This window comes from Salmo salar, chromosome ssa06, assembly GCF_905237065.1.
Source record: "Salmo salar chromosome ssa06, Ssal_v3.1, whole genome shotgun sequence".
NCBI lineage: Eukaryota > Metazoa > Chordata > Actinopteri > Salmoniformes > Salmonidae > Salmo > Salmo salar.
In genome coordinates this window covers 53538371-53552503 of record NC_059447.1, presented here as the reverse complement: position 1 = coordinate 53552503, position 14133 = coordinate 53538371, and the positions used below count along the sequence as shown (strand labels likewise).

At 41.9% G+C, this 14133-nt stretch overlaps 1 long non-coding RNA gene across 1 annotated transcript; it reads left to right on the top strand.

Moving 5' to 3' along the window:
* The first annotated feature begins 13285 nt into the window (after window positions 1–13285).
* On the top strand, window positions 13286–13927 carry LOC123743556 (uncharacterized). The gene is made up of 2 exons (XR_006770413.1): window positions 13286–13344; window positions 13615–13927. It is a non-coding gene; the product is annotated as an uncharacterized lncRNA (long non-coding RNA).
* The last annotated feature ends 206 nt before the right edge of the window (window positions 13928–14133 follow it).

Genomic DNA, 14133 nt, shown 5'->3' with positions numbered 1-14133 from the left:
TGGCCTCCACGTGCCTGTATGACCTCCCTACAACGCCTGGGCTTGCTCCTGATGAGGTGGCGGATGGTCTCCTGAGGGATCTCCTCCCAGACCTGGACTAAAGCATCCGCCAACTCCTGGACAGTCTGTGGTGCAACGTGGCGTTGGTGGATGGAGCGAGACATGATGTCCCAGATGTGCTCAATTGGATTCAGGTCTGGGGAACGGGCGGGCCAGTCCATAGCATCAATGCCTTCCTCTTGCAGGAACTGCTGACACACTCCAGCCACATGAGGTCTAGCATTGTCTTGCATTAGGAGGAACCCAGGGCCAACCGCACCAGCATATGGTCTCACAAGGGGTCTGAGGATCTCATCTCGGTACCTAATGGCAGTCAGGCTACCTTTGGCGAGCACATGGAGTGCTGTGCGGCCCCCCAAAGAAATGCCACCCCACACCATGACTGACCCACCGCCAAACCGGTCATGCTGGAGGATGTTGCAGGCAGCAGAACGTTCTCCACGGCGTCTCCAGACTCTGTCACGTCTGTCACATGTGCTCAGTGTGAACCTGCTTTCATCTGTGAAGAGCACTGGGCACCAGTGGCGAATTTGCCAATCTTGGTGTTCTCTGGCAAATGCCAAACGTCCTGCACGGTGTTGGGCTGTAAGCACAACCCCCACCTGTGGACGTCGGGCCCTCATACCACCCTCATGGAGTCTGTTCCTGACCGTTTGAGCAGACACATGCACATTTGTGGCCTGTTGGAGGTCATTTTGCAGGGCTCTGGCAGTGCTCCTCCTGCTCCTCCTTGCACAAAGGCGGAGGTAGCGGTCCTGCTGCTGGGTTGTTGCCCTCCTACGGCCTCCTCCACATCTCCTGATATACTGGCCTGTCTCCTGGTAGCGCCTCCATGCTCTGGACACTACGCTGACAGACACAGCAAACCTTCTTGCCACAGCTCGCATTGATGTGCCATCCTGGATGAGCTGCACTACCTGAGCCACTTGTGTGGGTTGTAGACTCCATCTCATGCTACCACTAGAGTGAAAGCACCGCCAGCATTCAAAAGTGACCAAAACATCAGCCAGGAAGCATAGGAACTGAGAAGTGGTCTGTGGTCACCACCTGCAGAACCACTCCTTTATTGGGGGTGTCTTGCTAATTGCCTATAATTTCCACCTGTTGTCTATTCCATTTGCACAACAGCATGTGAAATGTATTGTCAATCAGTGTTGCTTCCTAAGTGGACAGTTTGATTTCACAGAAGTGTGATTGACTTGGAGTTACATTGTGTTGTTCAAGTGTTCCCTTTATTTTTTTGAGCATTGTATTTCGGGGGGGGGTACGGGGTTTGCCACCCGTAACACTCCTCTGAAACCGCCCCTACATATACCCTGGCCCTCAGGTTGGAATATTATGGAATATTGCTACATCAAAGGGTTGCAATCTACGCCTCTGGGGGAAGACATAACCTTCTTAACCTTCTCTTAGGCATTGTGGTTTACTGGTTTGATTGGTTTGGTTAGTCCTCCATACAATCCCTTGAGGGCTCTGAAAGGTCAACAAACCCTTATGTTAATGATCTGATGGCCTCCCACAATGCCCTGCTTGTATTTGTGCCACATTGTCCAACAAGGCACTTTCTGCTGCAGCTACGGTGGAGTTCATCCCAATTGGTGAAGCAATGTCATCCTGATGACAAAATTTCCCTGCCCCTACGATTCGTCTTTATAGGACAAAATGACTGAATATTTTGGAGAATAATAATCAATGGAGAACTCCGGCCAGGATAAAAATGTCCCAGACTATTTCAACCCTTGTCTTACTCTGTTTTTTTTTCTGCACACAACCAGACTAAACTGAAGTAACACTATTATTTGTGACAGGGAATGGATGAGTTGTGGTCTGAGAAGAGGCATTTTGTATTACTTTCTGTAAATAGGTGAATGATGAAAAAGGCATCGAACAATCACTTCTCATCTCTTTGTCTGGCAGTGCCATTAGAGCACCAGGAAAATAAAGTTAATGAAAGACGGTTTTGGGCAATATGCCTTGTTTTGGTCTTGTCAGAACAACTATGCACTGAAACAATCACTCTACTTGAGGCTTGACGTTTCAGGACTGTAGGCTAGGATCAGCCCGACACAGGGTTGTGTGTGTCCAATATGACATCTGTCAAAGCCCAGAGTGAGCCCTTAGGGTCAAGTTTGTAAACAGTTTGGCACCACTGATGATAAGCTATTAGGTTTGCAGGTGGGTACTTTAGTTCAACATGCAACCATTTCTAGGCCTACAGAAAGGTAATGTGGTGTAATGGTCAGCTTGACACTTGCTGGCTTGGAGTTTCACATGAGTGTTTCTGAACAATATGGATTGTGATAATGTTTATGTGGTTGTCTTTGCCATTTATGATTATTATCCTAAATGTAAAAAGCTATAATATAATCCTATTCATAGTTTTTTTTTCTCAAATTAGATGTAGCAAATAAATCAATTATGTGGATTAGCTCATTACTACGTGTTATTATAAAATTAGATTAATGGTGCTGTTTACAGTAAAGTTGTTATGACTGTGTTTTTCTGGTGTACAAACACCTCTGTATGAACATTTGACCTTATGTTGATAATACGTGGATACTTTCCCTTAAGTGTGGTATGTTGGTTCGCCACCTGCCATGAAAAATAATTCCACGCACCACCAAGCAATATAAAATTGAAAAGTAGCCTATTAAAGACAAAGCAATCTTTCAGAGTATTAAAGATTTCAACCCTACCCAGTTGAAATAATAAGCGGCAACTCTATTTGATACTTGAATCATTGATTCAGTCAAGGAATCAGTGCGTAATAGTGCGCAAACCAAATGTTCTTGAAATAAGTTCATAAAGCATAATCTTAAATCCATTTTTCTAAATAACCTACTAGCCTATAGTGTAAAGAAATTACAAACAATAAAAAACAATATTATTCTCAAAAGGTTTTATTTGTCTCTTGATATAGGCTACGTATTGCACATGGGAATTGTAAAAAGGAGGCTACAATTGGCTAAAACATCAACATAGGCCGGTGCGCAGAATTTTACTCCTACTGAAAAGATCATAACACAGTGAATCTTGCTTTGAATCAAGTTTATATGGACATACCTGAGAGGGACTACATATTTTTCCTCTGCCAATCCATTCATGATATCATCTTACATTGGGACATAACCTAAAGGCCTAAAAATAGCCTGCATTTGCGGAACGTATTTTTGTTAAATAGCTTAGAATTTGTGTATTAGTCCGTTATCCTTGAGAATAAGGCCCAATGTAAACAACACACACATGCCTATAGCCCAATCCAGACGAGTCAAATTATTTTGTTAATTTCCTCAACAGTGGCTATGGGGTCACATTTGAACTGAAGATATAACCTATAGAAATGTTGTGATGCCAACAATCCAAATAACGGTGCCAAATTATGCATCAGTTGGAATATTTTAATTATAATTTCCCCAAAGCGTTAATGCATTATAAGAATATATAGGTCCTACACTGCACTTTGTATCGTGTCTAAAAATCATGTGCGCTCAGGACATGTGTAGTTTTGACTGAGGCATCCCCGTTGTCCATGGTAACCAGCTCCTCCAGGAAGTAAGAGGACCCTTCCATTATTAAATCAGAATCACGTTGTGCATCAGCAAAGGTAACGAGTCCCCACGTACCCTGGGCCTGGTCAGAGGTAGAGTCTGTGCGCAAAGCCTGTTGGTCTGTGTTTGGAGCTGCCGAGGCTTCTGTGAGCATCACTCTTGTTCGAGAAGAATCCATAGCTTGACTCTCTTGGATAGAATCCAGCCCATATCCTTCCAGCGATTCCTGTTGTACTCCAAACGTCCACCACGTCTCTTCTTGGTCCCTGGTTGTGTGCGTCGGCAAGTTCGCTGGATCCTCTCGAGTGACACTTGGAGACGCGTCTCTGACTTCTGTCGGCGTGGCCAATTTGTTCTGTGTGGCTGCGTAGCTTTGTGCGGTGACGAAGTGTACTATTGTTGGTCCTTCAACCGCTGTTGTGGGCGTATTGTCGTCTGAGGGGACCCTGGGACTTTTTCTACTACTATCCAACCACTGAAATGCATTGGTCCCGGCGGTATCTGTTTTTATTGTAACGAGTGATGCCATGGACCTTGACTCATCGCGTGTGAAAGTGTCCGTCTTCTGCGTACCTGTGTGTATGGTATAATTTGGTACACTGGTGGTGGTGTTCGTAGTATTTGCCATGACGGGGGTCACAGCATTGGGTCTGGAAAATGATGATGATGAGGAGGAGGCAGATGTTGGTTTCCATATTAGGCTGTAATATATGGCCAATATGATCGCCGCCAGAGACACGGACAACACGTATGCGAAAACAGTGGCCAGTCTCACCCACTTTTTGTTGGTCTTCGCAGCCATTTTAGCCTTTTTGTCCCCAGTGTATGTGGCGGGTTTTCCCCGTTCCACATTGGGCATGAATTCCCTGTCCCTCATATTTGCCCTCCTCCCTCTGTGCTCCGCCACGCCGTCCGTCTTGAATGATTAGATGCTATACACCGTGCAATAGAAGATGCTTAGCCTGTTCGATGCTTAACACGCACAATGTGTCCTTCACTGACGGAGCAGATTTCTCTTGCATTCATCTTGGCTAGAACACGGGCTCATTGCATAAAACGATTGCACCATTCCGGTATTTCTGAGGCATTTACTAGGAAGATAATGAGATGGTGCGCTATAGTCTCTGTGGTCCACAGGCTTTCAGATACACTCACCGCAATTATTTACCCGGCCGGCGAAAGCTCGAATAGGCGTTTACAGATAGGCTCTGAGGTCCGGTCAGCGAGGTGGTGAGGTAATGTAGCACACAAGGGAGCCTTCTCTCTTGTCCAGCAAATGAAGTGGACGTTCTGGTCTCAAAACATGTCCGGGAGGCGGGTCCAGGAGCGATGCAAGCCAATACCCTGCGTTGATTCATTTCACTGTCCTCAAATGCCATGATTTAAAGTATTCTTTATATACATCATGAATAAGAACTCCACTGTTTCTCTCTTTCATTGCAGTAGCCTATAATTATTGTAATATGCATAAGGCTAGATGATTGCACATAGGGGTCTTTCATTTTTTGCTTCCATGTAAAAAAACACATCTAAAACCTACAATACTGGTTTATGACCACATGCAACACATATCACCTATAGACCCCTATCTCACGGGAAAAAAACACGTAATGAATTCACTACACGACTGGTTGCAATTAATTAATTCCCCCAGGACCTATTTTGATTACTTTTTTGTTATTGTTCAGTCATCGTCGAATATTTGAATTACAGTCCTTCTAGTCTTGATGCGACGTCACCGCGTAGTAAACCATTGTGACAAACACAGGTATGATGGTGCATGCGCAGAAGTCAGTGTGTTGGCAATTGTGATAGAATACAGGACTGCCATCTTATTGAAGTCTTTTAAACTCCAAGGATCTTGAATCTCCCTGGCTGTCGAAGGCTAATTTAATTTAATTTAATTTGAACGATGGAGGAATTGCTTGATGATGCCCTTAAAGCATTGTGTCATGAACGGAGGTTGGTGGCACCTTAATTGGGGAGGACGGGCTTGTGGTAATGGCTGAAGCAGAATAGGTAGAATGGTGTCAAATACATCAAACACATGATTTCCATGTTTGATGCCATTCCATTTGTGCCGTTCCAGACATTATTATGAGCTGTCCTCCCCTCAGCAGCTTCCACTGGTGCCTATAGCCGTGTAGCCTACTTTTTAGTTACAGGCCTACCACTTTAATTGAGGAAGACTTTTATTCTTACCCTTTTTTCTTACCCTTCTATTTAGAAGTTATTGCAAATTTTAGCTTCACCAATATGAGACCTATCTATGCTTTTAACATTTAAATAAAAGCTCAGATCAGACGGTAAGATTTCCGTGTCGGCCTAAAATTAAGCCATATCGTCACTGTTCAAACTTAAAATAAACAGGATGCTCAAAAATAGACGGTGCTTTTACGGCCTTTTTTACATGCAACAATCCACATCTTCATTCTTCACAGTCACACACTGGCTTCGGCTGTGTCTCAATGGCAGCGCACGAATCACTCAACGCCATGACGCAAGCTATATTCCCAAGCAACCAGAAACAGCTTTTTCTTCTCTGTGACACGCCTAGGACTGTCAAGGGAGTGGATATCAGCTAGCTGCTCATATCGTTGTTCTGGAACTCCATCCAACTAGCACATTCAGGAATGTGTGTTTGTTTGTTTTAACACGGACGATTTATATTAATTTCATGTGTTGGGTCCAGTGCAGACCTCCATCAGAACTCAATCAGCCGGGCAAAGCTGATGGCACTTTGATCTAAATTGGATTTGGTGATCAATCATTGATGCTTTTGTATTTTCAAGATCATTATGGAGCATTTATTATCCTTTTCTGGTGAGCTATAGGCTTGAATAAGGGGCCTTCCAAATAAAAGATAACCTGAAAGTAACTGATAAATCCACTAACTGATAAACATTTCGCTGCACCCCCTACATCTGCTAAACTGTGTACGCGACCAATAAACGTTGATTTGATTGTCAAGCAGAAAAAAAAGTTATTGCTTGAAAAGGAAAAAAAACAAGGGTTCCCTGGATGTTACATCAGATGAGAATTGCAATGTGGGATTTAGCTCATTTATTTGTGCTGATGAGGATCTTGACTGACAAATGAGTTGTTTGTGTGTGTGTGTATGAGTGCATGGTGAGAACGTTACAGTGCATTCGGAAAAAATTCACACCTGAAACCCCACCTCTTTAAGGAATACCTGGGATAGGATAAAGTAATCCTTCCAACCCCCCCCCCCCCCCCCCCAAAAATATAGATGCACTATTGTAAAGTGGTTGTTCCACTGGACATCATAAGGTGAATGCACCAATTTGTAAGTCGCTCTGGATAAGAGCGTCTGCTAAATGACGTAAATGTAAATTCAGAACACTGACTTTTCCCATATTTTGTTACATTACAGCCTTATTCTAAAATGTATTCATCTACACCCAATACCCCACAATGACAAAGTGAAAACAGGTTTTTAGACATTTTTGCAAACGTATTAAAAATAAAGAACAGACATACCTTATAAGTATTCAGACCCTTTGCTATGAGACTTGAAATTGAGCTCAGGTGCATCCTGTTCCCATTGATCATCCTCTCAAAGGTTTCTACAACTTGATTGGAGTCCACCCGTGGTAAATTCAATTGATTGGACATGATTTGGAAAGGCACATACCTGTCTATGTAAGGTCTCACAGATGACAGTGCATGTGAGAGTAAAAAACAAGCCATGAGGTCGAAGGAATTGTTGGTTGAGCTCCGAGACAGGATTGTGTCGAGGCACAGATCTGTGGAAACTAAAACCTTTCTGCAGCATTAAAGGTCCCCAAGAACATAGTGACCTCCATCATTCTTAAATGGAAGAAGTTAGGAACCACCGATACTCTTCCTAGAGCTGGCAACCCGGCCAAACTGTGCAAACAGAGGAGAAGGGCCTTGGTAAGGGAGGTAACCAAGAACCCGATGGTCACTCTGACAGAGCTCCAGAGATCCTCTGTGGAGATGGCAGAACCTTCCAGAAGGACAACCATATCTGCAGCAATCCACCAAATAGTCCTTTACGTTAGAGTGGCCAGATGGAAGCCACTCCTCAGTAAAAGGCTCATGACAGCCTGCTTGGAGTTTGCCAAAAGGCACCTAAAGACTCTCAGACCATGAGAAACAAGATTGAACTCTTTGGCCTGAACGCAAAGCGTCATGTCTGGCGGAAACCTGGCACCATCCCAAAGGTGAAGCATGGTGGTGGCAGCATCATGCTTTGGGGGTGTTTTTCAGCAGCAGGGACTGATTGAGTGAAAGATGAAATGAGCAAAGTACAGAGAGATGCTTGATGAAAACCTGCTCCAGAGCGCTCAGGACCTCAGACTGGGGCGAAGGTTCACCTTCCAACAGGACAATGACCCTAAACACACAGCCAAAACAATGCAGGAGTGGCTTCGGGACAAGTCTCTGAATGTACTTGAGTGGACAAGCCAAAGCCCAGACTTGAACCCGATCGAACATCTCTGGAGAGACCTTTAAATAGCTGTGCAGCGACGCTCCCCATCCAACCTGACAGAGTTTGAGAGGATCTGCAGAGAAGAATGGGAGAAACTCCCCATATACAGGTGAGCCAAGCTTGTAGCGTCATACCCAAGAAGACTTGAGGCTGTAATTACTGCCAATAAAGTACTGAGTAAAGTGTCTGAATACTTATGTAAATGTCATATTTCAGTTTTGTAATTTTAATACATTTGCAAACATTTCTAAAATCCTGTTTTGTATTTGTCATTATAGGGTATTGTGTGTAGATTGATGAGGCGGAAAAACGATTTAATCCATTTTGTGTGCAGATTGATGAGGGAAAAAAAATATTTATCAATTTTAGAATAAGGCTGTAACGTAACAAAATGTGGGAAAAGTAAAGGTGTCTGAATACTTTCCGAATGCACTGTACATCTTAGTGGCACTCCAGTCTCCATTTCACCTTATTTAACAATTTAGCGGAGCCAGTTCAGAAAGGAAACCCGAGTGCCCCGCCTCAGCTGACGCATGAGCTGAGATTGTACCAATTAGAGGGAGGTATCAATCACGCCTACTTTATTTGAGCTTGACGTTGGCTTAACAACCTATTCAAATATATAAAAAATGAAATACAGACAAATTGATTTACATAAGTATTCACACCCCTGAGTCAAAACATGTTAGAATCACCTTTGGAAGTGAGTCTTTCTGGGTAAGTTTCTAAGAGCTTTGCACACCTGGATTGTACAATATGCCCATTATTCTTTTTTAAATTCTTCAAGCTCTGTGAAGTTAGTTGTTGATAATGGCTAGACAGCCATTTTCAAGTCTTGCCATAGATTTTCAAGCCAATTTAAGTCAAAACTGTATCTAGGCTACTCAGGAACATTCAATGTCATCTTGGTACGCAACTCCAGTATATATTTGGCCTTGTGTTTTAGGTTATTGTCTGTTAGAAAGCAGACTCAACCCGGTTTTCCACAAGATTTTTCCTCTGCTTAGCTCTATTCCATTTCTTTTTATCCTAAAAAACTCCCTAGTCCTTTTCCAAGGACTTTTCCAAGGACAAGGACAAGCAAACCATTAATTTGATGCAACCACCACCATGCATGGAAATATGAAGAGTAGTACTCAGTGATGTGTTGTGTTGGATTTGCCCCAAACATAACACTTTCTATTCAGAACAAAAGGTAGATTTTTTTTGGCACATTCATTTGCAGTATTACTTAAGTGACTTGTTGCAAACAGGATGGTTGTTTTGGGAATATTTTTTATTCTCTATAGGCTGCCTTCATTTCACTCTGTCAATGAGGTTAGTATTGTGGAGTAACTACAATGTAGTTGATACAACCTCAATTTTCTCTTATCACAGCCATTAAATACTGTAACTGTTTTAAAGTCACCATTGGCCTCATGGTGAAATCCCTGAGCAGTTTCCTTCCTCTCCGGCAGTTAGGAAGGATGCTTGTATCTTTGTAGTGACTGGGTGTATTGATACACCATTCGAATTGTAATTAAAAACTTAATCCTGTTCAATGGTACTGTATATTCAATGTCATCTTTTTTTACACTTCTACCAATAGGTGCCCTTCTTTGCGAGGCATTGAAAAACCTTCCTGGTCTTTGTGGTTGAATCTATGTTGGAAATGTACTGATCGACTGAGGGACCTTACAATTGTCTGTATGTGTGGGGTACAAAGATGAGGTAGTCATTCAAATAGTGGGTGTATTATAGCACACAGAGTGAGTCCATGCTATTTATTATGTGACCTGTTAAGCACGTTTTTACTCCTTAAATTATTTAGACTTGGGGGTTGAATAATTATTGACTCAAGAAATTTCAGCTTTTCATTTTTTATCAACAATCAAAACGTATACAGACCGTAATCTTACCTCAGGAATCCTGAATTAATGTTGTCCACGAAGTAGGCTAATTATCTTGATCGCCTGAAGGAATAACGTGGCAATTTACAAACTTTTCAAGCCCACGAAGACTACGAGATTTTAGCTCTGACTTAACCTCTATGGGCTAGGTGGGACGCTTGCGTCCCACCTACTCAACAGCCAGTGTAATCCCGTGGTGCGTTATTCAAATACCTTAGAAATGCAAAACCTTCAATTTTTCAAAAATATGACTATTTTACACCATTTTAAAGATAAGACTCTCGTTAATCTAACCACACTGTCCGATTTCAAAAAGGCTTTACAACGAAAGCAAAACATTAGATTATGTCAGCAGAGTACCCAGCCAGAAATAATCAGACACCCATTTTTCAAGCTAGCATATAATGTCACATAAACCCAAACAACAGCTAAATGTAGCACTAACCTTTGATGATCTTCATCAGATGACAACCCTAGGACATTATGTTATACAATACATGCATGTTTTGTTCAATCAAGTTCATATTTATATCAAAAACCAGCTTTTTACATTAGCATGTGACGTTCAGAACTAGCATACCCCCCGCAAACTTCCGGGGAATTTGCTAACATTTTACTAAATTACTCACGATAAACGTTCACAAAAAGCATAACAATTATTTTAAGAATTATAGATACAGACCTCCTCTATGCACTCGATATGTCCGATTTTAAAATAGCTTTTTGGTGAAAGCACATTTTGCAATATTCTAAGTACATAGCCCAGGCATCACGGGCTCGCTATTTAGACACCCGGCAAGTTTAGCACTCACCATAATCATATTTACTATTGTAAAAGTTTAATATTGCTGACTGGCAATCAGTCAGTCAGTCAGTCAGTTTCTCCTGGTGACTGTCACTCCAACGGCGACAGCCTCAGGCTTACGTCTGTGTCCTTCAGCCTTTCACCCTCTACCAAATGGGGCGGATGCTGTGGGTGTGTGTGTGTGTGTGTGCGCGTGCGTGCGCGCGTCAGTTTTCATGTGAGTGTATGTAGGTTCAGCACACACACTACATGCGTATTTATGCATGTGTGTGAAATATTAGGCCTATGTGTAATTTTTGCAGGTTTGCTCATTTATCTATTTAAGTGATTATGCTCATTAATGTGTAACTAGTGATCTGTGTGTGTGACAGATTTAACCAGTCACTGCAGTTCTCTCTCTTACATCACAAGTAGCCATTTTGGTGCTAGGCAGGTGGCCTCCAAATCTGCTCTTAAAACTGGCCGCTATCATGACATGACATCATGACGTCCTCTTCAGAGCTATAGTTATCTGTCAATACCCCTCTGACATGATTTCCTGTCTTTAGTTTTTACATCTTTGCCATCTTGTCCTGTTGGTCCTTGAGCAGCGGGGTTAGGTAATAAACTAGCATTGCTGGCACCAACAGCAGCAGCAGCTGGGTAATACCCCGCTAACAATTCTAGAGATAGAAAGTTTTTGTAATGTTACCCATTCTTGCTAAATTACTCCAGGCCACTCTTGAAAGTCTGAAACTACATAAAAAGTAGGTCGGAATTATAATGGACCTATACACTTTCAATTAACTGCCCTTTTTCTGGCATGCAAATTGCTTTTGACAAACAAATCGGTCTGAATTTTCAAATCCCAATGTGTCTCTCGAGCCAAAAGTATTGCCAATGATCTCAATATTGTGTTCCTGGACGCTCTTGCCGTAGTAATAACCAAAAGATACCTATGTTGTCCGCTATCATGGCGTAGAAGGAAGATCCGAATGCCATGAACCACAAGGTTGTGAGTTCAAATCCCAGGGACATGTTGAATAATTACTGTATAAATGACGTGGTTACATTGATAATGTTATGTCAAAGTGTGTCAAATATGTACAGTAAGTTCTAAACACTATGTTCAACGCATTGTTGTGTGTGTCCCTAATCTTGCCAACAAACAAAGAACTGTGAATGGATCAGTGGTTCACCAATCAGAGCCTTGATGGGCTCGGCCACAGTAACAATGGATGTAGTGTAATGATGAAACAATTGTTTTGTTTTTTGGAGAACGTTTCTTTGGGAACATCAGCTTGACGACAGATATTCTCCTAACCCACAGAAAACTGGACACATTGTAAAGGTTTTGACTTGACTTGAGATTGTTTGTTAGATGTGCCAGGTAGATCGGCCAACCAAAGATATGGAATGATTCATCTTCTTTTTTTGTTGTGAGGGAATGAGTTCTGTCTGGTTAGTCAAATTTACACTTATGTAAAATTCAGTTTTGTAAAATGAACTTTTCATAAACACTTAAAACCTGTTGGGGCTAGGGGGCAGTATTGACAATTTCGGGAAAAATATGTGCCCATATTAAACTGCCTCCTACTCAAACTCAGAAGCTAGGATATGCATATTATTAGTAGATTTGGATAGAAAACACTCTGAAGTTTCTAAAACCGTTTGAATGGTGTCTGTGAGTATAACAGAACTCATATGGCAAGCATAAACCTGAGAGAAATCCTACCAGGAAATGGAAATCTGGATGCATGGGCTCTCTTCAAGTCATTTCCTATTGAATACACAGTGACGTAGTAATAATTGTGCACTTCCTACGGCTTCCACTAGATGTCGACAGTCTTTACAAAGTTGTTTGAAGCTTCTACGATGAACAGAGCCCGAATGACAAGGAGGGGAAGTTGTTGAGGCAGGGGGTGACATCACTTCTTGGGGCGTGTTCACGAGGGTGGATCCTCCCGTTCCAAAACCTTTTTCAAGACACAGGGACCGTCCGGTTGAAATATTATTGAATCTTCACGTTCTGAAGGCTCTAAAGATTGAAGTTTTACAACGTTTGACATGTTTGAACGAACGTAAATCCAACTTTTTTTTACTTTTCGTCGCAACATCGTCCGCGCGCTTTCTACACTTGGAGTAGCTTACTGGACGCACGAACAACAAGGAGTTATTTGGACATAAATTATGGACTTTATCGAACAAAACAACATTTGAATCCTACAGACGAAGAACCGTATATGTGACATTTTTCAAAAAAACGAGATATACATGAAAAATCATTATTGGACACCCTTTTTCTATAGTGAACCGGTTTCACAAGCTTTCCACGCGCTAATTAACAATATGTTTAAATTTAAAGATAGGCTCTCGTGGAATAACCGTTTATGTGCACCACTCAGAATGGACGGACAAGCGCACAACTTTTCTGTTGCTGATGAAAATCACCGAAATGTGGGAAAGAAACGTAAAACAAAACTAAAAGAATGGAAAGACAGGCAAAGGAAGATCTTACGGGATGCGGGAAAACCCTATACAAATCGTAAGGGTCAAGAAAAAACTGGGAAAAGCTGTCCAAAAGAGGTCTGTGGAAGAACCGTATATCAAACAATCAAGCTAGCTAGCTATAGAGTACAGTAACTAACATGTATGTTCTGGGTTGTCTAATTTGTAACTATAGAGAAAACATATTAGCTAAAGTTCGTTGGCTACTAACTTATACATTATCGTTACAAATGTTATTGCTAGATTATAGAAGAAACATAGCTAGCTACTTTTTGTCCATCCACCGGATGATTCAACATGGCTACAGTAGCTAGCTAGTTATATGTAACGTTACGCTGTATCCTGCAGGGAAGAGCGTGTTCCACGACGTGCAGAAAGGATTGTGGAAAGTTGATTGATGAGCGCAAGCTGCATCTGTTCAACAGTTTCTACACTGTCCCATACGAGAAACAACAAGCACAACCAGCAAAACCATTCAAGGTGATGAGGATGCAATGTGAAGACTTCAGTCACCTCCCAGATTCTGTTCTCAAGCGACCAGCTGGACTACAGACCACTTCAGTGAGGTGGTTAAAAGTCACATGTATTGCACAGAGAATAGTTTACTAACATCCCATCAACATGCAACATGTTGTTCTAACAATAAAATATCCTAATGATTCCCTTTTTTTTATTCATTACAATATACATCTCTGTCACCACATTTAGCATCAACTCTAAGCAGTTAATACTTATTTACTGCTGTCACCTCAGTACAGGACGTTTCTTGCCTTTAGCATGGGTTTAACGCAATTCAAAACTTAATTGCAGATCATAGTGTTAAACGCAAAGAGAATGGTTTTCTGAACGTTTTGTAATATTGACCTT